This window comes from Abramis brama (assembly GCF_963993115.1).
Source record: "Abramis brama genome assembly, chromosome: 11".
Lineage (NCBI taxonomy): Eukaryota > Metazoa > Chordata > Actinopteri > Cypriniformes > Leuciscidae > Abramis > Abramis brama.
This window is the reverse complement of record NC_139973.1, coordinates 16,513,131-16,531,495: the sequence shown is the minus strand read 5'-3', so window position 1 is coordinate 16,531,495 and position 18,365 is coordinate 16,513,131.

The following is an 18,365-nucleotide window of genomic DNA, read 5'->3' as shown; positions in this document are numbered from 1 at the left end:
CGTGCATGCCCGTAGCCAGCCACTCTGAAGCGGTCAAAGGTGATTCTAAACGAGTCAAAAAGTCAAGACAGGACCCATCGTCAAAATTTCTGTGTCCACCACTCTAGTTCATCCAAAACAAACCAGAAAAGAGACTCAAAGTGCTAAATACCGGAACACATGTAAAGTCAGGTTTATTCAGCAAATGCTTATGCCCCGTTGATGCGGGCTCTAAGCAAAGCAAGTGTGAGCGATATGCACAGAAAGTGCTGTAAACATTATTTGAACAGGAAGATGTGCACTAAAAACACCATACTATTGGTGATGGAAAAGTATTAATTTGTTCATCCTCCTCACAAGAGCCCCTGTTACTTTCTCAGTTTCTCGCCTTGCCAAATGATGAAGGCGTATCTTGCAGTTAGACTTGTAGTCAAGACCGCCTAAACCCAGACCAAGACACTACCAAGACCAGAGGGTATCAAGACCAAGACAGACCAAGTCAAGACCAAGACCAAGTCGAGACCAAGACCGAGACCAAGACCGAGACCGGAGGGAAAAGAAACAGACTAGTGTTGAAGCTAAGCAATAACTTGTGTGAATTCAAGAACAGCAGCATAGGGTTCAGCCGCAGTTTACATTCAATACATATTAGACGGTATTACTTCAACTACACAGGCAGAACAATACAGAGACAGACCATGTCATGTGTGTGACTGTGAGCTCACTGTAAATGTTTTTGCAGACTGGGTGGGATCAACTATGTGTAGCAATTGCATGACGGCTGTTACTGCACTATTAGAGGACTGAGACTCCCTTAACTTTTGTGTACTGTTGAGGACTGACATGACTGGTACTGACTGGTTCATCTGACAAAACATCAAACACCTCCAACACCATCTTGCTCCTCCAACAACTGTCTAAAGAATGAGAAATATGTAACCAATTGAAATTATACTTAATGTGTAGATGAAATTGTAACATCAAATTAAAGATACACAATTATAAACTTGGATTAGGCCTAATGTTTAGTCAACACAACGGAGATATGCAGATGATATTTAAAAGACCATTTATTTAGTCTAACACCATCTTAAATATACTGTAATCAAACAACACACACGCACGCGCACACACACAGAGAGATTTCAAAGACACAATTTCATCTAAGCAAATGCCTGCCTATCTTTCCCGATTTCAGAGTCTCCAAATGAATCCATTCTGCAACTTTTAAATACATAAAATGTTTAAAAACGAAATTATAGGCTTAAGTGCAGGATCCGAAATTTGGTCGTTTTGTCACTGTGGTTACACACACACACACACACACACACATACACACCATTGGCGGTGCGCTCAAAGTCATCTGTCAGTTGTGCAGTTACCCAAAATCTCCTGAATGAAGTTAAAACCCATCATGTCACTGATATGTGTTTTTTAAACCAAGTGATCAAAGTGCTCGTTGCCGCTGCGATCAGTGGCGCGGATAAAGTGTTTTTTCGTGTGGTTCGCACACACGCCACACTGTCTTCACTCGGACGCGCGCTACTTGTTCTGTTGCGGATAATAATGTTGCATTATCGAACGTTGTGTCGTCGTGGATATTGTAGTACTGTATTATTGCTAAATCCCCCGACCACTATGTCGGTCTGAGACAGCGAGACCTAGACAAGACCGAGAGGTCCGAGACCAAGACAAGACCAAAGACCGTCAAGGCCGTGACAAGACCAAGACCACGTAAAAGTGGTCTCGAGACATACATCACTACTTGCAGTACATGGAGGCTGCCATCTTAACCAAGGTGTGAACATGATTGTCCTCAACCCTGGTCTCAAACATGTGGTTGTGCAACTCTGAAAAAATATTCTTGTCAGCACAATCACTCAGAACCTGAATTATAATGGCAGCTGTCACTCCTTTTCCTTGAGGAAGCTTTCCTCCACTGGTGTCTTTGAAAGCACCTTTCAGAGGCTTTACACACCTCCACAATGCTTGTTGATGGATTCTGTAAGCCTCCCCTGTTCTTCAGGGCAATGAAAGCATGCATGCTGGAATCAGAACTCAGTGCAAGAGAACAGGCCATGCACAAGATTTTCTCCATCTTTTTCACCACAAATCCAGCAATGTAATGGATAGCGGTGTCCTTGAATCTTGAATCTTGGATATTGAATCGAACAAGGTATGATGCTGTAGTCGTGGTCAGAATCCAGAGCGAGTGCTAGTGTGACATCAAATCGACGAGAAGCTGGACCAACTGTCACTGCCAACATGTTGGTTCCATCTCTAATGAGACAGTTCCCGGTTCCATTTTTCACTTGATGTCTCACTAGGAGGCGTTTGTACGCAGCTTTGAACTGTCGGGCAGTTGGGTTGTTGTTGTAGCCTTCGCGTGCCCTAACTGCAGAAAGAAACAGCTCAAGATGATCCTAACTGAGTTTATAAGTGATGAGATACTTACAAGGTGCATCCTGTGCTTCAATCAGCTCTTTAAAAATGTTGGAATGCTTCTGGAGCTGGCAACAAATCAAATGGGACCTGCATGAAGATGTCTCCCAGAGCTATCTCTGAGCTGCAGAAGGAAATTTTCAGCTCTCTCCAACAGACTCAGCATGTGAAGTTTATTACAACTTCTCAAAGAAGCTTTGGAACCCTTTGCCTGAGAGTTCCTGTTGTTGAGAACATCAAAAGCTAAGTCGATTGTTCTCAGAAATTCGACGGTTTCCTCTGAACCATGAAACTGAGGCAAGTGAAGTTCCTTGTTGCAGAATTCAAGGGCATCTGCAATGCTGCTGCTGAAAACTTGAGCAGCAAGATTTACCTTCATCTTCTGATTTCTCCACAGAATATGTGCCATCTTCAGCTTATTACCCAGCCTCAAGCCCTCAGTCTCCTGAAGTTTGTTGAGGTCTTCTAGGTATTGCCACCTAATCTTTTTGCCACTGCCTGTCTGGAAAACACGTCCATCAGCAAAAGCGTTCCTCAAGAGTTTCATCATGTGACACACGTCAAAAACAACATGACATCTGATGAACAAGTAAACTGAAGTAAATCAAGGAAGATGAAATCACGGAAAAAAAAAAAAGTTTTGGAAATTAAATTGTATAATATAGTAATAACATAATATAATGTATATTAATATAGTACAATTAATATAACATATTACGCTATATAATTACAATATGACATCTTACATTAAAACATTCTAGGCCTGACAAAAGAAGTGGCTAAAATCGTCTTTAAAATATAGCTATAATAAATATAATAATACGTTTTTGGATTGTAATCGTTTGAGTAGCCTATCGGCAGTTCTTAGTAATTTTAGTTAGTTAGTTTAGCTTATTTTGAACATGTTTAATATATATATATATACAGTGAGGAAAATAAGTATTTGAACACCCTGCTATTTTGCAAGTTCTCCCACTTAGAAATCATGGAGGGGTCTGAAATTGTCATCGTAGGTGCATGTCCACTGTGAGAGACATAATCTAAAAAAAAAAAATCCAGAAATCACAATATATGATTTTTTAACTATTTATTTGTATGATACAGCTGCAAATAAGTATTTGAACACCTGAGAAAATCAATGTTAATATTTGGTACAGTAGCCTTTGTTTGCAATTACAGAGGTCAAACGTTTCCTGTAGTTTTTCACCAGGTTTGCACACACTGCAGGAGGGATTTTGGCCCACTCCTCCACACAGATCTTCTCTAGATCAGTCAGGTTTCTGGCCTGTCGCTGAGAAACACGGAGTTTGAGCTCCCTCCAAAGATTCTCTATTGGGTTTAGGTCTGGAGACTGGCTAGGCCACGCCAGAACCTTGATATGCTTCTTACAGAGCCACTCCTTGGTTATCCTGTCTGTGTGCTTCGGGTCATTGTCATGTTGGAAGACCCAGCCTCGACCCATCTTCAATGCTCTAACTGAAGGAAGGAGGTTGTTCCCCAAAATCTCGCAATACATGGCCCCGGTCATCCTCTCCTTAATACAGTGCAGTCGCCCTGTCCCATGTGCAGAAAAACACCCCCAACGCATGATGCTACCACCCCCATGCTTCACAGTAGGGATGGTGTTCTTGGGATGGTACTCATCATTCTTCTTCCTCCAAACACGTTTAGTGGAATTATGACCAAAAAGTTCTATTTTGGTCTCATCTGACCACATGACTTTCTCCCATGACTCCTCTGGATCATCCAAATGGTCATTGGCAAACTTAAGACGGGCCTTGACATGTGCTGGTTTAAGCAGGGGAACCTTCCGTGCCATGCATGATTTCAAACCATGACGTCTTAGTGTATTACCAACAGTAACCTTGGAAACGGTGGTCCCAGCTCTTTTCAGGTCATTGACCAGCTCCTCCCGTGTAGTTCTGGGCTGATTTCTCACCTTTCTTAGGATCATTGAGACCCCACGAGGTGAGATCTTGCATGGAGCCCCAGTCCGAGGGAGATTGACAGTCATGTTTAGCTTCTTCCATTTTCTAATGATTGCTCCAACAGTGGACCTTTTTTCACCAAGCTGCTTGGCAATTTCCCCGTACCCTTTCCAGCCTTGTGGAGGTGTACAATTTTGTCTCTAGTGTCTTTGGACAGCTCTTTTGTCTTGGCCATGTTAGTAGTTGGATTCTTACTGATTGTATGGGGTGGACAGGTGTCTTTATGCAACTAACGACCTCAAACAGGTGCATCTAATTTAGGATAATAAATGGAGTGGAGGTGGACATTTTAAAGGAAGACTAACAGGTCTTTGAGGGTCAGAATTCTAGCTGATAGACAGGTGTTCAAATACTTATTTGCAGCTGTATCATACAAATAAATAGTTAAAAAATCATATATTGTGATTTCTGGATTTTTTTTTTTTAGATTATGTCTCTCACAGTGGACATGCACCTACGATGACAATTTCAGACCCCTCCATGATTTCCAAGTGGGAGAACTTGCAAAATAGCAGGGTGTTCAAATACTTATTTTCCTCACTGTATATATATATATATATATATATATATATATATATATATATATATATATATATATATATATATACAGTGGGGAGAACAAGTATTTGATTAATTTGCATTTTTTTGCATGACATAAGTATTTGGTACATCAGAAAAGCATAACTTAATACTTGGTATAGAAACCTTTGTTTGCAATTACAGAGATCATACGTTTCCTGTAGTTCTTGACCAGGTTTGCACACACTGCAGCAGGGATTTTGGCCCACTCCTCCATACAGACCTTCTCCAGATCCTTCAGGTTTCAGGGCTGTTGCTGGGCAATATGGACTTTCAGCTCCCTCCAAAGATTTTATATTGGGTTCAGGTCTGGAGACTGGCTAGGCCACTCCAGGACCTTGAGATGCTTCTTACAGAGCCACTCCTTAGTTGCCCTGGCTGTGTGTTTCGGGTCGTTGTCATGCTGGAAGACCCAGCCACGACCCATCTTCAATGCTCTTACTGAGGGAAGGAGGTTGTTGGCCAAGATCTCGCGATACATGGCCCCATCCATCCTCCCCTCAATACAGTGCAGTCATCCTGTCCCCTTTGCAGAAAAGCATCCCCAAAGAATGATGTTTCCACCTCCATGCTTCACAGTTGGGATGGTGTTCTTGGGGTTGTACTCCTCCTCCTTCTTCCTCCAAACACGGCTAGTGGAGTTTAGACCAAAAAGCTCTATTTCTGTCTCATCAGACCACATGACCTTCTCCCATTCCTCCTCTGGATCATCCAGATGGTCATTGGCAAACTTCAGATGGGCCTGGACATGCGCTGGCTTGAGCAGGGGGACCTTGCGTGCGCTGCAGAATTTTAATCCATGACGGCGTAGTGTGATACTAATGGTTTTCTTTGAGACTGTGGTCCTAGCTCTCTTCAGGTCATTGACCAGGTCCTGCCATGTAGTTCTGGGCTGATCCCTCACCTTCCTCATGATCATTGATGCCCCACGAGGTGAGATCTTGCATGGTGCCCCAGACCGAGGGAGACTGACCGTCATCTTGAACTTCTTCCATTTTCTAATAATTGTGCCAACAGTTGTTGCCCTCTCACCAAGCTGCTTGCCTATTGTCTTGTAGCCCATCCCAGCCTTGTGCAGGTCTACAATTTTATCCCTGATGTCCTTACACAGCTCTCTGGTCTTGGCCATTGTGGAGAGGTTGGAGTCTGTTTGATTGAGTGTGTGGACAGGTCTTTTATACAGGTACGTACCACCACCAGTTTATACCCAGAAAATTTCCCCAAATCATCTAATAGATGTATTATCCTGGGGATAGATGCAGTTGGATTGGTAACGGAGTAACAAGTCGTCAGCATATAAGGCTAATTTATATTCAATTCCCTTGCGGATTATGCCCTGAAATGTCTGAAGTGTTCTAAGCATTATTGAAAGGGGTTCAATAGCTATGGCAAAAAGTATTGGAGATAGGGGACATCCCTGGCGCGTACCCCGTGATAAAGTAAAATACGTCTGGGCCAGGGGATTTCTTCGATTGCAATGAATTAATTGACTTAACAATCTCCTCTAAGGTAATGGGTCTATCAATTTCAGATGCTAAAAGAGAGTCAACCTTAGGGAAGTTAACAAGCCCAAGAAATTGTTCCATTTCTTCTTTATGGTTCGAAGCTTCAGTTTTGTACAGGGAGGAGTAAAAATTTTGAAAGGTCGAATTGATCTCCTCAGGATCTGAGGTTAATGCGCCACCGGGCTGCGCAATTTGAGTAATAAAACGGGAAGCCGCTCATCTGCGCAGCTGGTGGGCCAGGAGTCGACCGACCTTATCCCCATATTCATAGTAATTGCCACGCGTGTATAATAAAAGTCTCTATGCCTCACCTGTGGATAATAGATTAAATTCTGCCTGCAAATTAAGCCTTTGTTTATGTAGATCAGGAGTGGGGTTGTGAGTATATTGGTCATCTAAAGCTTGAATATTGTCAGATAACTTTTTTATCCTATTCCTCTGTTCTTTATTAACCTAACTGAACTTTTGGTGCTGTTCAAGTTAGGTTAATTTATAATTAGAGGAGGCCAAAAGCAGAGGAGAAAAAAGTAGTGTATATGCAAAACAAAAAAAACCCAAAACAAACATAAATAAATAAATAAATAAAACAACACCCACCCTGCCCTGAACATCACTCAATTTCTTCTCTCCATTCCCAAATAATGGAGGCAGAACGCCAAAACTCGGGAACATCCGATGCTGGTGAACCCTATCTATTCACATCTATGTCGCATGAAGTCAATACCGAACATCTATGGAGTAACGTTAACATATAGAACATTCAATTCAGGCAACATGAAAGCACATATTTGCCTAAATTCACTCGGATAACAGTTAGCATTGTATCAAGAGCACATTGCTTTTACAATGGTGTCCAACCATCGCTGTGCTTCTTTGGGGTAATCAAATTGAAGCTTCTCATCACCAAGGTCAATCAGCAGACGAGCAGGGAATCTAAGTGAGAACCGCACGCTCTTCTCACGCAGGCCGTTCCTCACTGCTGTAAATGCCGCCCTCCTCTTAGCGACACTAGAGTTGAAATCAGGGAAAATGAAGACCTTATGGCTCTGATGGAAGAGCTGGTAAAATGTAGTGCACACAAACACACGTTTGTAAAATGCGATAAAACTGAGAAGAAACTGCAGCGATCCACATGTCCTCGGCATAGACAGTAAAAGAAATGGACACAGCGACCCCATTGTATTCAACGGAGACAAGTGAAGTCAATTAGAAGCACTCACTTCCTGATGGCCGAGCGTACTGCGCAGACTCAAACTGAGCTTGATGACGTAGATGTCACGTGAGCAAACTGTCTGTCTTCTAGTAGCTGTGCCAAGTGAAATCTGAATTATTCCCGATATTATTAGACGGAGAGCGTGAGTAGGAGCTGTCCATGAGCTAGGAGCAGGAGAAACTTTTGCTAAGTATTCTGATTAATTACTTTGTCATTTTGCCTAAATGAATAGACTATAGCTAGCTATTTGCTAGCAGTAGCACATATTAGCATCTTAAATGCTAAGATTTACATGCTCCTTCAACCAAAGCAGTTAAAAGTAACTAAATCAGTCCACAGCCAAACAAAATGTTCCACACTTCTCCACAATGGTAACCCACTGTATTTTAAATGGTTCTAATAATTCCAATGTAATTGAACATTTAACACAATTACACACTATCAAGTCTTCCCCTTTTCTCATTTTCTCAAAAAAACATAAAATCACACTTAATTTTAACATTTATTCTCTCTTAATTCAACCATATGCAAAGCATGCTGGGAACTAACAAGCACTGCCCAGTTTCAGTTAATGCAACACAAATCATTCATGTAATCCAACACAAACGGATTAAGTAAACTTAAATTTTACATATTAAGCAGATTGAACACAATCAAATTAAGTTAGGGCAAAATGGCAGTTGGCGTCGCACTATACTGCCACCTTCTGGATGTAAGAATTTTTTTACTTAACATAAATGGTTTGTGTTTAGACAACACGTTAGGATTTTGTACTGTTAAGTTGAGACATAATTACGTGGACCTTAATAGAAAAAAACATTTCAAGTCAACAAACACAATTATTATAAGTAAACTAAATATAAATATATTATGTAAAGTGTACAACCTTCCTAGTTCATTTTTTTGAGTGTATGCTTGAGCAAACAGTTTGTGAATGAGCAACTACAAATGATGCCCGTGAAAGAGACTGTGATCGCATTGAATAGGATATGTTTAGTTGGTGAATAGCATAGGCTACTATTACACAGTAGCGATAACGTTAAGCGCACCAGAATTAAATATAATATTCAGAAGTAAAGAGCATAGCTGACTTATAGATTCAGTTTACATCCACAAATGAATATGAATTACATCCACAATGAATTACATCCACATCCGTCGATTCAGGGAGCAGTGCAAAGTGCCCATGCAAAATCAGTTTTTGTGTGTGTTTTTAGTAATTTGTTGGTAAAGAAAACTATAATATTCAGAAGGAACCAAACTATAATATTCAGAATCAGAAGTAAACAGTGTAGCTGACTGAGTGTTTATGTCAGAATGTTTATTTTTAAACCACAATCTTCTTGGGGCTTCTTTGACCGATACAATCCTCTAATGTCAGAATGTTTATTTTTAAACCACAACCTTTTAAAAATTATATATTTAATGATATCTTTAGCATTTCTCATCTCATGGGTTTAGGAGTTTTTTGTATCTCCTAATTCGGGGAACAGACAAAGTCTCTATATTATGATAGCTAGGTGAAAGAGTCTCTATGTGATGGGATTAATCTGACCTTGGTGACGTGAGACAGCTAGCAGACGGTTGGTTTAGCCATTCTGTCTGCTTCCTGAGCCCTGAGCCCCAGATTGCCATGTTTTATCTCTAAGACTATGAGCCAAATTACTAGAGAGAACAGCAGCACCATCCCAGGAGGGATGAATACCATCTCTTTTCAACAGGTCAGGTCTGCCCCAAAAACTTTTCCAATTGTCTATGAATTCTATATTATTTTGCGGACTCCACCTCATATAATACTTTTAATCTTACAGTTAAATCCGACCTCTAGTTCATAAAGCCAGAGGAGAACTGGCTCCCGACTGAGCCTGGGTTCTCCCAAGGTTTTTTTTTTTTCTCCATTAGGTCACCTGATGGAGTTTTTCGGTTCCTTGCCACTCTTGCCTTTGGCTTGTTCAATTGGGGATATTTGGGGATATTTAATTTAATTAATCAACAATACTATTGATCAGCATTACCAAACGTGGATGTTTTCCATTAGAAACAAATATTGATGTATTATTTTAATTTAATACTGTGAAGCTGCTTTGATACAATCTGTATTGTGAAAAGCGCTATATAAATAAACTTGACTTGACTTGACTTGACTTGACCTCGACAGCCAGCCATTGAGTGAACACAATCTACTGCCTATTTCATCACTCCTGTGAACAGGAAGGGGGCCAGAGCAAATGTACATTAATAACCCCCAAAAAAATAAAAGAAAGAAAAGCATCACAGGCTCGGTAAATAGTACCAAAGTAAGCAGGGACCCATTAGGCCTTCATTCTACATTACATAAACATTTTTAGACATAGTAAAATCAGAACGAGAACTAAAACAAACATGATGGGGTAAACCTCAATGGCTCATAGAGCCCTCTTTCAAGGGGGAATAGAGGAAAAGAGAAAAAAAAAAACAGAAAAAAACAACAATACCAAAATCCATTTTATACAAATGATGGGCGTAATGGAGTGATATATGTTAACCATCTTTCCCATCTTTTCAAAAAAATTCCCTGTTGCAATCTCAAAGCAAAAGTAATCCTTTCCATCTTGAAAATATCGTAGATAATGTCAATCCATTCCTCCACGGTAGGTTTTCCTGGTTTTAACCACCTTCTAGTAATAGCTTTTCTACTAGCAGCACTTAGGATCTGAAATAAGTATTTGACATGAGAAGAAACATTTTCTGTTGTTAAGGCACCTAAATATAAAGACTCAAATTTAAATTGAATGTCCATCTGAAAAATGCTTTGCAAAACTTTATAAACCTCCCGCCAAAATGGAATCAATAATGTACAGGACCAGAAAATGTGAAAATGATTTGCTTCGAGGCACCCACATTGTCGCCAGCATGCCGAATAATTGGTGTAGTGCTTCTTTTGAGCTGGAGTAATGAAAAACCTTATGAGGTTTTTCCAGCAAAACTCACGCCATAGAGATGAACTGGAAGTTTTCCACTGTATCTCACATAAGTTCTCCCACTCTTCTTCCTTTAGAACAAAGTTTCCTTCCCGTTCCCATTTTTGCTTTACATACAGTGAACTACCTTTTGTTTGTTGTAGCTCCTTGTATATTCTTGCGATGAGCTTCTGGTTAGAGCCAGCAAGATAAGCCTCTATAAACACTTTTAACAAAATGTTATCCCAGCCTACTATTGTACACCTCTTCTGCATTTGGTCAATATAATGCCGGACCTGAAGGAATCTGTAAAAATCGTCCTTAACTAAGCCAAATTGCCTCTTCAGATTTTGAAAGCTATTCATAGTCCCCTTATGCAAAAATGTACAGTATGCTGTTAAACCTTGCGAAGTCCATCTCTTAAATCTTGCGTCCCATCTATTAGGCAAAAAATCGGCATCAAATGCACACCATCTCAAGACCGTTACCGCATCCTTCAGGTTATTTTGAGCTATTACCTTGCTCCATATCTTGAGTGACAAACATATCCATGGGTTTCCCAATTCCTTTAAATTGTATAACAGGTCCTTATCCCCAATTGCAGCCTGAATTGGAAATTCATCTGACATAGCACTTTCAATCTCCTTCCATCTAGCACAGTAATCTGGGTTGCACCAGCATACTAATGGCCTCAATTGAGCAGCTGTATACTGTAGTAGTCTTTTAAGCATGGGAAAGCGACCCCGCCCTTGTTTTTTGTCAATTGTAAACTCTGGTATCTAATTCTTGGCCTTCGTCCCTGCCAAATGAACCTTGAAATATACTTGTCCCACTGCTGAAATTGTTGGTCAGGTTTATCTAGTGGAAGAGATTGAAAGAGATACAGCAATTTCTGCAAAATAATCATTTTGACAGATTCCACGCGTGATCCGAAATTAAGAAAAGGTATAAGATCCCATCTCCTTATGTCTTCCCTAATCTTTTTATTCAAGGGGAGGTAGTTAAGTGAGAACAAATTTGTCAAGTCTATTGGAATGTTTACCCCCAAATACCTAATTGAAACCGAGTCCCATTTCAAATTATACTTATTTTTCATATTTACAGAAGGGCTGTAATTAAAACAGAGAATTTGTGTTTTTGGAACATTTAGCTTATATCCAGAGAAGGATCCATATTGCTCCAATAATTCCAATAGCCGTGCCAAAGACTGCTCAGGGTCAGTTAAATACACCAGTACATCATCAGCGAACAACAAAATAATTTGTTCTCCCCCATACATAGCGATTCCTTTAATATTGTTGTCCTGAATGATCCATTGGCTCAGGGGCTCAATAAAAATTGCAAACAGGAGGGGGCTAATTGGGCAGCCCTGTCTTGTTCCTCTTTCTAATGAAAAGGGGCTAGAGACAGCCCCATTTATTTTAATTATTGCCTTTGGTTTATCGTAGAGAGCTTGTAATGTTTTAATAAATGTACTATGAAATCCAAATTTGTCCAAAACTTTATATAAAAAAGACCAATTTACACAGTCAAATGCTTTTTCTGTGTCCAGCCCCACTAGTACTGCATCTAAATTATATTTTGTTATATGGTTAATTACGTGTAGTCCTTCTGATACTGTCTTGAGTTTGTCTTCCACGAATAAAACCCGTCTGGTCAAGACTAATAATTAATGGTAGCAGTCCCTCTATTCGTTTGGTTAGTATATGTGTAAATATTTTATAATCCTGGTTCAACACGCTTACTGGTCTAAAATTACCGCATTCAGACTTGTCCCTCCTTCGGAATTAAAAATATTACCGCCTCCCTCCAGGAGGGAGGTATACTGTTCTCTTTAAGTACCCAGTTAAAGGTGGACTGCAGCACAGGGGTCAAAGAACCCTCCATGACTCTGTACCATTCGGAAGGGAACCCGTCCGGACCTGGAACCTTATTTGGTTTAAGATGCGATATGGCTGAGTGAATTTCTTTCTCTGTTATTTCTGCTACGAGATTCCTACTTTGTTCACTATTCAATTTAGGCAGATGAATTTTCTGAAAGAAATCTTCCATTTTCTCTCCATCTATTTGAGGCTGGGAATATAGTTTTTTATAATAATTTTCAAAACAATCTTGTATTTCGTTTAATTTGTAATGAATAGAATTAGTAATAGGATTTTTTATTTTATGAATTGAATTCTCTGCTTGTTGTTTTTTCAGCCTATAAGCTAATAATTTGCTGGCTTTCCCACCCCCTTAATTCTACTTCCAACTGAATTAGTTATTTTTGTCTTATTCTCTTTAAGTGAGCACTGTATCCAATTATCTTGCCTCGAAGCACAGCTTTACATGCATCCCATAATATTGGAGGGGGAACTTCCCCATTGTCATTCTGTTCTAAGTATTCAGCAATATCCTTCTTAATTTGTTCCTTCATCTGACTCAGTACAAATGTGTTTAACCTCCATAAGGTGTCTTTCCGGTACTGTTCAAGATTTAGTTTTAAATACATGGGGCTATGGTCTGAAATGTCCATGCTCCTCACATCGCAGCCAACTACCCTGTTTAGATCTTGAGAAAAAGTAAGAAAATAATCAATCCTCGAATACGCCAAGTGTGGATTTGAAAAAAAAGTGTAGTCTCTCTTTGAAGGGTTTAATTCTCTCCAGATATCAATTAACCCGATTTCTTTCATAGCCAGATTGATCTTTTTACTTATCAAATTGGGCTGGACTGTATGTGTATTTGAGGTATCCAGTTTAGGATTTAGTCTAATGTTGAGATCACCCCCGCAGATTAGGACCCCATGAGTCTCTGCTGTTATTAAATCGAATATCTGTTTGAAAAACTTCCAGTCAGAGTTAGGAGGAGCGTAGATGTTAAATAGAGTAACCAATGAGCCGCTATGAAAAAGCGTCAAAATGGATAGAATTGCTCGCTTCACATTTCTTCTTCTTTTTTTGAACCTTTGGTTTTGTTTTCAAAGAAAAGATACAGAAACACACTTGCGTCTGTCTGCCGCAAAAGTATTAAAACCGTTCCAAAGACAGCGGGATGTCCGCCGAAGACAATTTTTGTGGAGGCAAGCAGAAATCATCTCTCTGCTTGCAGTGCGTCAATCCCGCTTTTCGTCAAGGTAAGTGTATATAGACCCTTTCACAGTTGTTAAACACACGCACGCAGGCACGCACCACATTATACGTCATCAATAGCGGTTCACTTCCGCAATTTGGTACGATTGCGTTCATATCAGCAGCGAACCGTACCCGAGTTCACATGAACCGTACTCCAGACCACCATTTTAAGCGGACTCGAGTACGGTTCACGGGTGCGCACCCGAGTTCGGAAAACAGCGTTCACATCATCCAAACGAACCGAACTCTGACGTCATTCGAACCCGGGTGCGCACCAAAAGTGCTAGTGTGAAAGCGCCCTAAGTCTTCCCTCCGTGTCCTTTTTTTCAAAAATGGGTTCGATCTTGTTAGATATCAATACTGCAACCCCCCTCCTGTGCCCCGCCTTATACGATGATGAGTACTGATGTTTAAAGCCCAATCGTTTTAATTTAGCGTGTTCTGTATCCGAAAGATGTGTTTCCTGTAAAAACGCCACCTCTCACCTCACCTTTTTAATTTAGTTAATATCTTACTTCTCTTGATGGGGTTGACAAGGCCATTCACATTATAAGTTGCTATTTTAACTGATTGCATTCAGTGTATACTAAGGGGAAAAATGAGAAATGAAATAAACAAACAAACAAACAAAAAAAATCCTCCCATAAGTGACCATGAGTAACAAAGAGAATCACAGGTTATACCCCACAAACTACAAAGAACAGCAGCAAGAACTGCTGCAACACATGGAACACAATAAGAACAATAAAAACAGAAATAAAAAGACTTCCAACTGTGGGGTCTTAATATTGACCCTGATGAAGCCCTGATGGAAAAAGGGCTCTGAGGTAAAACCTCCCCCCTAACAGGTGGGAGAGGACCTTCATGCATGATATCGTCTCTGTCTTGGCAACATTTAAAAGAAAAACCCACCGACGTTTACATTATACCCTTGGTTATGCAGCCCGTTCAAAGTTTCTTTAATAAGCAGGACGTGTTAAAGGTCTTAATTCCTCTCTCTACCAGGAGTCCCGAGCGAAAAAAGAAAAAGAAAATAACGACTCAACGGACTCACCCGTTATATTCCCAGTAAACTCGCGCACAGCAGTTTTCAGTTCACTAACAGTCATCCTGAATCCTGGTGTCTAAATGCCTGTAATTTTTCCTTATAATCCAAAGCCCTGCCAGCTCTATGCCGGTTCCCTGGTCTCTTGACGGTATGCCACGTGAACCGCTGAATCCGCTCCAAAAGCGAGTCCGGGTGTTTAATTTTGCCAGCACTTTTAAATTTGCTTTGATGTCAGGCGCTCTGGCTCCCGGCAAACATGTGACTATGGTGGCTGGTGTCTCTATTTTCACATTCCGTGTAATAGAATCGCCAATAACTAGGGCACAATCAACATGATTCTCAGTGGGTGTTTCGCTGAGAGGGGAGAGCCTGTGTAATGTTGTTATCGGAATGGAAGAGCTGTGTTTTGTCAAGAGTGGGCACGCAATCTACATTTATTGTCTCTCCCGCGCTGGTTGGGGGGAGAGTGAGTGCCGAGTTGACAGTGTTTGTGTGTAGGGGTGCGTGTTGTAGAGCAGGCACACTCTGGGGAAAGATTTATAGCTGTGGGAACAGTGCTTGTGTGCAGGGGTGCGTACATGACAGTAGGCATACGCGCTACATTTATGAAACTTCCAGCATGAGCTGGGGGAGTGTTTGAGACTGGGAACAGTGCTTGTGTGTAGGGGTGCATACATTGTCGTGGGCACGTGACCTACAAGTGACACAGACAGAAAAGGGCTCTTTTCGTGCTTTATCTGCGTCGCCGTTAAAACAGCGTTTGTTTGCAAGTGAGCGTTTCGTAACCGGCCCATTGACTGCAATATAGACATTTCCAGCCGCCTGTAAGGAGGAGACTGGGGAATGTTTGAGAAGCTTTAGGGAGATCAGCGGGGCTGAAGGCGGCGAAGGAAGCCGGCGTCCAAGACCTGCGAAGCAGGGGCTTGTTCCGCTGGTTTGCTCGTCAACGGCGGCGAAGGCTTCTATTGCGGAGTTTCAGCGAAGTGGAGATTCGCTGAAGGAGATTTTAATCTAAGGAAACTGACGGACGATGGGCTCAATTTATAGCCTCTGGCCACGGCCAATCTGGCGGGTTCTGACGTGTCAGGGCACGAAATGCCCTGATTGGATTACGCGTCTGAGCCGCCCCGTCATAGGTTTGTGCAGTTGCCGCAGCACAGCCAATGACCGCTCTCGTCATTCATCTGTGTATGCTGTGCAGCTGCACTGCGTTTTGAAAATTTGGCTTCAATATTCTCGAGAAAAGGAGTTTTCCCATAGCGTAAGCTACTTATGCAATAGGAGAGACCTCTCAAAAGGGAACAAACTTTTCCTTGGGCAAGAAAGGAGGAAGCAAACACAAGCAGAAGAAAGTACAGGTAACGTTACAGTATAATTTTCAAATGGGTGTTAAGCGATGGTTTGTGAATGGCACTCTTGCTAAAGTGATAGTTGTTTTTTTTTGTTTTTTTCTTACAGATTAATGTCAGTATAATGTGTCTGCAGAGTGGTTACTTAAAACCACAACGTGGGAAAACACTCCCCTTATTCACAGACCCACAAATAACTGCGAAGGATCTCCTCATGATGGCTGAAAAAAAAATGAAAGACTTCAGTAAAGACATGGAGGAAGGACCCTACATACTTCTGTACCCAGATGCACCTTTAAACATTTACACGTTCTTTTCTTTCTCTTCTATTCTCTCTGCTCCTTTCCTCAGGGTTCCGTCTATAAGGTGACATGGTCGCTGTTCTGTCCAGACGTTTTCCTGAGTTGTTCCTCAGATTGGACTATTCAACTGTGGAGACAGAACCTCCAAAAACCTGTGCTTTGTTTCATCTCTGGACAGAAGGCTGTGTTTGATATCATGTGGTCCCCACACTGTGCTACTGTCTTTGGAGCTGTCAGTGAAGGCAAGGTCAGTTGTGTTTCTGCAGGTGGAGATGTTGGAGGATGTAATTCAGTCCACGCTGTACAGTCAACACTGAGGAGCATTAGGAAAGACTGGTACAGGCTTATAGATGGATCAGGCTGTTTGTTTTTACCTCTCCATCATACGGTGGCAGAGAGGTGCAAAACAAATCACAATTACAAAAACAAAATAAAGACATGGAGGAAGGACCCTACATACTTCTCATTTCAGAATCTGACTCAGAAGTTGTCATAAAAACCCGGAAAACTGATGAATCTAGCCTGGCCGACACACTGGTAAGATGAATGGGTCAAATTAATATTCAATTGTTGAAAACTAAAAACAAAAAACGCAGCCAAAAACATATGGTTGCAATATGGAGTCCTTTGTCATGCACCTTTAAACATTTACACGTTCTTTTCTTTCTCTTCTACTAGTGCAAAATGCCTGTGCAAAATCAGTTGTTGTGTGTGTTTTTAGTAATTGTTGGTTTGGTGCCCGTGAAAGAGACTGTGAATGCATTGAATTCAGGGAGCAGGCTAGGTTACTACAAATGATGGCTGTGAATAAACTATAATATTCAGAAGTAAACAGTGTAGCTGACTGAGTGTTTATGAATACCACAACCTTCTAAGAGCTAGTGCAAAATGCCCGTGCAAAATCAGTTTTTGAGTGTGTTTTTAGTAATTGTTGGTTTGGTGTGTTTGAGTGCTCATTGTTACAACTACACAGCAAAAGTTCAGTGACATTTTTATTTGTGCATGGTAGAAAGCACACAGTGAACTCCGAGAAAACGCTATGCTTGAGCAAACAGTTTGTGAATAGGCTACTACAAATGATGGCCGTGAAAGAGACTGTGAACACATTGAATAGGATATGTTTAGTTGGTGAATAGCATAGGCTACTATTACACAGTATAGCGATAACTTTAAGCGCACCAGAATGAAATATAATATTCAGAAGTAAACAGCATAGCTGACTTACAGATTCAGTTAACATCCACAAATGAATAAGCGCGTCGATTCAGGGAGCAGTGCAAAGTGCCCGTGCAAAATCAGTTTTTGTGAGCTGATCGCCGTCAAAAAAGTTCAGGAGATATTTCTTAGTGATGGCTGATTTCAACAGTTTCAATATGATAGCATTTTGAAAAAAAAGTGTCATGAATTTATTGCATTTTTGGGGGGAAATAATCCGTTTTTATAATAGATCTTTGTAAAAAATAAAGTATAAAGTCGGCAACACCTAAGCTCCAAAATTATCAAAAATATTTATTTTCAAGACAACTATCGCATAGCGTATGTGACGTTTCGAGCACGCAGGCTCTTCATCAGACAAATTGACTACAGATGTGCAACCCTTTATATCTCCAGGTGATCACATGTCCAAACATCATGTTACTAACCAATACAACAACTACAAAACGAAAAAAAAAGAAGAAAAGAAAGAAAGAAAAAAATATACACACAAAAATATCTAAAAAACTATGCAAAATACAACAATATCATAATTAATATGCACTTCGAAAAACACTTTTCTTGATACCTGCAAATATACATAAAAATAATTAAATTAAAGTAATCACTCCAAAACCTTTGATGTATTATATACAAAAAGAGAAACACACACACATCTGTATAACAATTCAAAGAAATGGACGAATATCAAAA